The sequence below is a fragment of the Phocoena sinus genome, chromosome 4 (assembly GCF_008692025.1).
Source record: "Phocoena sinus isolate mPhoSin1 chromosome 4, mPhoSin1.pri, whole genome shotgun sequence".
Taxonomy (NCBI): Eukaryota; Metazoa; Chordata; class Mammalia; order Artiodactyla; family Phocoenidae; genus Phocoena; species Phocoena sinus.
The window spans coordinates 142458197-142465173 of NC_045766.1; positions in this window are offsets into that span (position 1 = coordinate 142458197).

The window sequence follows — 6977 nt, forward strand, 5'->3', positions numbered from 1 at the left end:
ATGTCCTGGATGGACACTGTCTGGTGTTGGGTAGACAAGCAGGAAACACGTACAAATTGTGAACAAAAAGAACTATAGCTCTCTGAGGTCGTGCTTAAAACTAACTCTGCTTTTAGTCTGTGTCTTGCTGTCGTAAAACGGAGTCTCTACGAGCAAGAAGCTTCCTTGTGCAATGCTATTTAAACTACGATGGTTTATTTTAGCTCACTCTTAACTCGGAGACTCTGATGTTTGTTTTACTTATTTGTGCTGAGAGATTATATTTAGTCATGTTTTGTTCATTGTCAAAAATTGGACTGACTCACGAACCTTACCATGTTTAACCTACAGACCATCCTCTTTTAATAACCCAAGCGGCAATACGAAAAAGTGCTTTTAGATTTTCTCAGAATAAGGAAGCACTGTCTTTCTCCTTAGCTAAAAAAATTTTTAAACACAGTGAAAATGTAAATGGCGATTAGAGCTCATATACTTTCGAAATGCACCGCCAGACTTCCAGTTTAAAAAAGGTGGCCCGAGGACTTCCCTGGTGGCGCAGTGGTTAAGAATCCGCCTGCCAATGCAGGGGACACGGGTTCGAGCCCTGGTCCGGGAAGATCCCACATGCCGTGGAGCAACTGAGCCCGTGCACTGCAACTACTGAGCCTGCGCTCTACAGCCTGTGAGCCACAACTACTGAGCCCGAGCCCGCGTGCTGCAACGACTGAAGCCTGCGCGCCTAGAGTCCGTGCTCTGCGACAAGAGAAGCCACCACGAGGAGAAGGCTGCGCACGACAACCAAGAGTAGCCCCGCTCACCGCAGCTAGAGACCGCGCACAGCGATGAAGACCCAAAGCAGCCAAAAATAAATAAATAAATAAATTACCAAAAAAAAAAAAAAATGGTGGCCCAAGTCAGCAACCCCCCACGCCCTGCCCTGCTGTCCAGGGAGAGCCACAAAGGACAAGAGAAAAGAGAGCAAAAGAGCAAACTCCATCTCTAAGGAGACGAGGCCGCACATGAGGCCTCAGGCCATGACAGGTGGAAGCGATGTTGAAAGCAATGGTGCAGGAGAAACAAGAGAGGCTCCAGTAGCTGCAAGTCTTCGAAAAGGCTGGGAAAGCACACGTGGCAGAGGCAAGGCCTCTCGCAGGGGCAGGGAAAGGAGGTCCACGCACTGGCAGGGGAGCTTCCCCAAACCCACCTATGGTTCCGAGAAGCAGAGCGAGTGGGGCTGTGTGAGGAATTACCTGGCAGCCCACGCTATGAGGAACCTCTGCGTGGGTGCCGCTGTGTGTAGGTTAATATGTAGAAAGCATAACCTACACACATACGAGAGAACTAGGAGAAAACGCATGTCGGGTCATTAAATATAAATGGAATAAACTTAACCATTAAGAACCCAATTCTGGGGGCTTCCCTGGTGGCGCAGTGGTTGAGAGTCCGCCTGCCGATGCAGGGGACGCGGGTTCGTGCCCCGGTCCGGGAAGATCCCACGTGCCGCGGAGCAGCTGGGCCCGTGAGCCATGGCCGCTGAGCCTGCGCGTCCGGAGCCTGTGCTCCGCAACGGGAGAGGCCACAACAGTGAGAGGCCCGTGTACCACAGAAAAAAAAAAAAAAAAAAAAAAAGCCTGAAAATCAATCAAAAGAAGAAAAGTATCAATTATCTTGTGATACATGAAAATTATGTGAAATTCAAATTTCAGCATCTCAATAAAATTGTATGGAAACACAAGCTCATGCATTCATTTACGTATAGTCTATGGTGGGTTTCTTGCACCAATGAACGAGTTGAGTGGATGGATCAGATACTGTATGGCCCATAAAGTCTAAAATATTTACTATCTGGCCCTTTACAGAAAAAGTTTACCAACCCTTGCCCTAGATTCTAAAATTAACATTTTTCTATAATTGCTTTATCACACATCTGTCCATCCCTCTAGCCATCTATTAATCCAGACTGTTTGGGGATCATTTTAAAGTGGTAGATATCAGTACATTAAGTGCTTCAGCATGTATAACATTCATTAGAGTTCATTATTAGTTTATGGGTTTTTTAAGATAAAATTTATAAACAGCCAAATGTATCAAATTTAAGCCTAACCCAAACCTCTATCAAAATAAAGTTCCAGTCTTGTGGTTGCCAATGGGGAGGGCGGTGGGGAAGGGATGGATTGGGAGTTTGGGGTTAATAGATGTAAACTATTACGTATAGGATGGATAAACAGCCAGGTCCTACTGTAGAGCACAGGGAACTCTGTTCAATATCCTGTGATAAACCATAATGGAAAAGAATATGAAAAAGAACGTATATAGATGTATAACTGAATCACTTTGCTCTACAGTAGAAATTAACACAACATTGTAAATCAACTTGAATAATATACTTGGATAAAATAAAATTTTTAAAAATCCCTACATCTAAAAAAATAAATAGAGAACGTTTCCACATGGTCTTTCCCAGGCCCATCCCCCCAACTGAGGCAACCCAGTTCTGATTTTTTCCACTATAGATAGCTCTGCCAGTTCTAGACCGTCATGTAAACAGAACCGCACGGTGTGTGCTCTTGTGTGTAAGGGTTCTTTCCTCCTACATCATATTCTGAGAGCCACTCTGTTGTATGTACTAGTGATGCAGACCTATGTCCGGAAGAGCATTATTCCATTGTATGAAGGTACCACCATTTGTTTGTGCATGGGCCTGATGATGGGCTCCCAAGCTGATTCCAGCATTAGGACAAACCCACTGTTTCCTATATAATCCTTTTGATGCCTTTGCTTCTTATGGGTAAATATCTAAGAGTGGGAGTCTGGCTCACGGGGTGGATGTACATTTAATCTTATGACACTGTTGGGTATCTTCCCATAGCGGTTATACTGTTTCACCTCCCAACGTATGAGAGCTCCAGTGGTCCCACATCTTTACTGACAACTGGTGTCACCATCCTTTTAAATTTTAGCCATTCTGGTGGGCGTGCAGTGATCCCTTGTGATTTATTTGGAGTTTCCCAATGACTCATGCTAATGACTAATGACATTTTTTCATGTGCATTTCAGACCTTCATATATCTTCCTATATCAACTGAAAAAATAAGATGGATTTTTTTTGCCAGGTAAAAATTTGTGTATCAATATTTGTTTGTTTAGTCCGTAAGACTAAGGATTCAGTAGGATGGATAATTTTTTTTTTTTTTTTTTTTTGCAGTACGCGGGCCTCTCACCGTTGTGGCCTCTCCCGCTGCGGAGCACAGGCTCCAGACGTGCAGGCTCAGCGGCCATGGCTCACGGGCCCAGCCGCTCCGCGGCATGCGGGATCCTCCCGGACCGGGCCACGAACCCGCGTCCCCTGCATCGGCAGGCGGACTCTCAACCACTGCGCCACCAGGGAAGCCCAGGATGGATAATTTTTAATCCTGATACAGTTACAAATAAACAGCTCTTTAAACACTTAACTTTACTGAGGTATAATTTACATAGCCAACAGTACACCTGATAAACATGGTTCAAGGTAGGGTTTGAGGTTCATTTTTTTCCCTCATATGGACATCCTGTTGTCCCATCATCCCTTGCTGGAAAGACTATCACATCCCCCATTGCATTTCCTTGGCATCTTTGTTGAAAATTAATCGACTGAATATGTGAGGGTACATTATAGGCTCTGCGTTCTGCTCCGTGAGTCTATGCCTGTCCTCATATCAACACAACTACAGTGTCCTGGTCACAGTGGCTTTTTAGTGAGGTTTACAATCAAGTAGTCTAAGTCCTCTGCTTTCATTCATTTAAAAAAGTATTTTTGGCTGTTCTAGGTGCTTTGCATTTCCTTATGACATTTTATAATCAGCTTGCCAATTTCTTCAAAAAAGACTGCTAGTAATTTTTTAAAGAGTTTATACATAGTTAATATTATTTCTTCCTAAAATGTTTAGTAGATTTTACTAATGAAGCCATCTGGAATTAGAGTTTTCTTTAAGGAAAGTTTTTTCACTACAAATTCAAGTTCTTTAATAGATATGAGAATATTCAGGCTATTTATTTACTTTGATAATTTGTGTTTTTCAAGAAATCTGTTAAAGTAACTTATCAGTTGTGTTGGCATAAGTTGTTCATAACATTCCTGTATTATCGTTTTAGTGTTTGTACTATTTATACTGATGTTCTCTTTATAATTCCTCATATTGGTGATTTACGTCTTTTCTCCTTTCTTATTTCTGATTTTTCTGGCTAGAGATTTATCAATTACACTGATGTCTTCAAAAAACTTACTTTTGCTCTCATTGAATTTTCTATTGTTTTTCTATTTGTGTTTCATTGATTTCCACCTATTATTTCCTTTCCTCTTAATTTGGGTTTAATTCACTGTTGTCTTTCTAGTGTCTTGACTTGCAAACTTAGATCAATTATTTGAGGCCTTTATTCTTTTCTTATAAAAGCCTTGAAAACTATAAATTTCCTTTTAGGCACTAATTAGGCTGCATCCTACAAATTTTGATATGCTGTAATTTTATTTTCCTTCTACTTAAAATATTTTCTAATTTTCTCTGTGAGGTTTTCTTTGGCCCATGGGCTGTTTAGGAATGCATTATTCATTTCCAAGTATCTAGGAGAGTTTCTTTTTCTATTAAGAGAGTTTCTACATAGTTTTCTGTTATCGATTTCTAGGTTAATTCCTTTATGGTCAAAGAATGGACATTACCTAATTTGAACCACTCCATTTATTATGACTTATGGCCTGGCACATGGTCTCTCTGGGTGAATGTTCCATGCATACTTGAAACGAATGCATATTGCAGTTGTTGGGTGGAGTGTCTGAAACTGCAAATTAGGGAAGTGCATTGTTACTGTGTTCTAGAGCAAAGGTGATATTGTTGCTAATTTTCTCTCTACTTGTTCTATCAATTATTGAGAGAGAAACATTTAAATGTCCAGCTATAATTGTTGGTTTGTCTGTGTTTCCTTTTAGGTCTGTCAGCTTTTCCTTTATGTATTTTTGAAGCTCTGTAATGAGGTATGTACACATTTAGAATTGTTATATACTCATGATGAACTTATTCCATTATCGTTCTGAAATTTACCCTTCGTGTCTGGTGGCAGTTCTTGTTCTGAAGTCTAGTTTGTTTATATGAATATGGCTAGTTCAGCTAATCTCATGTATAGCATATACACGGTATATCTTTTTCTATTCCTTTACATTTAATCTATCTGTCGCTATATTTAAAACGGGTTTCTTGTAGAAACGTATATTCAGGTTCTGCTTTTTGATTCACTTTGACAATATCTGCCTTTTTAAGTGGGAATGTTTTGCCCACTTATAGCTGAGATAATTTAGGATATGGTTGGGTTTAAATCTATCATCTTTTTCCTTTTTTTTTTTTCCTACCTTATTTGATCAGCTGAGCATTGGGTATTTTTTAAAAACTGTTGTAAATTATACATAACATTTTAAACTGAGTACTATTTAGAATTCCATTTGCTCTCCACTATTGGCTTTTTAGTTGTGCTCCCCTGTTTGTCCACGCTACTGTTTTTAGTGTTACACGCTCTTGTATCTCTAATCTGTCACTGTCTAACCCTCAGATAACATTACACCACTTTGCCCAGAGTGTGAGAACCTACAACTGTGTGCTTTCCTTTCCACGTCCCTTCCTCTGTAATAATACTGTTTTCATACCTTTAACTTGTATACATATTAGGAATCCCACAATAAGTGGTCATCATTTTCTAAAGCAGATCTTTTAAAATCACAATTTAAAGAAAAAAATACATTTCAAATAAAAATATCATTCATGCAAAATGTCAAAATAACACAAGTGCATTGCTTCTTTTCTTGCTTCCAGAATGTACAGTTTGTGCTGTGATTGCAGGGTTTTTACACTGCTATTATTTATTTGTCCTTCTCCCACCTTAGGCAATAAAGTCCTTGAGAGCCGAAACAGTATCTATTCATCTGGTAACCTTAGCGCAGTGCCTGCGGTGGCTCCGGAGGAGTTCAACAAATGTTCTACCACTAGCTAATTTCCCAACTGACCTGCTGGATGAAGGAACGACGAGATGGCTGACTTACAGACACTGAACAGAGGTGGAGCACACTTTAGCAGGCAGACAGGTGTGCACACCACCTTCTAACTACTTATACAGATACCTTCCCCCCGCTACCCTCACTCTCACCATCAGCCTCCCATTCAAAATTTGACAGGCGGGAAAAGGAAAACATGGGTTTCCGAAGCTCGCTTCAAAAAGACATGACCTTCCAAACTTCCAATCTAGGAGTTTGGGATTGACACGCACACACTGCTATATTTTAAATAGATAACCAGCAAGGACCTACTGTATAGCACAGGGAACGATGCTCAATATTCTGTAATAACCTAAATGGGAAAAGCATTTGCAAAAGAATAGATACATGTATATGTAAACTGGAAAAAAAAATAAAACAACAAAGGAAGTCTTCCCTCCACTTTTATTGTTTGGAAGAGATTATGGAGAGTCAGCATTCTTTCTTCCTTAAACATTTTGTAGAATTCACCAATAAAACCATTTGGGCTTGGTTAAAAAATACAAAAAACAAAAACGACCAAAAACAAAGAGACATGACCTTAACAGGTCTCAGGTCAGGACTCAGGGTGGAATCAGGCTTTGGCTACCTTCCGGGACCCCCTTGGATACGTCATTGTGTCTGGAGGCCTCAGATGTGTTTGTGTTGTGAGCAAAGGTGCCCGTGGGTGGGTATGGGAAGCGAGAGCGGGTCACTTTGAGATGAGCTCTAGTCGGCCTGGGAAGTGGCCTGGAGGCCATGCCTGCTGCTCAAGGCTCTGTGGCCCTGAACGCTCCCAACTTCATTGGGAAAACTGAGGCCCAGAGCAGCTTCATCAATGCAGAGAGTTCTCTGCAGCTGAGCTAGAGCAGAGGCTGCTTAACAGTGCGGATTGTATAGTGGTCTGGGAAGCGGAATCACGCCTGCAGATTTGAAGTTGTATCCTGAGCACTTGCCGAAGCGGCTG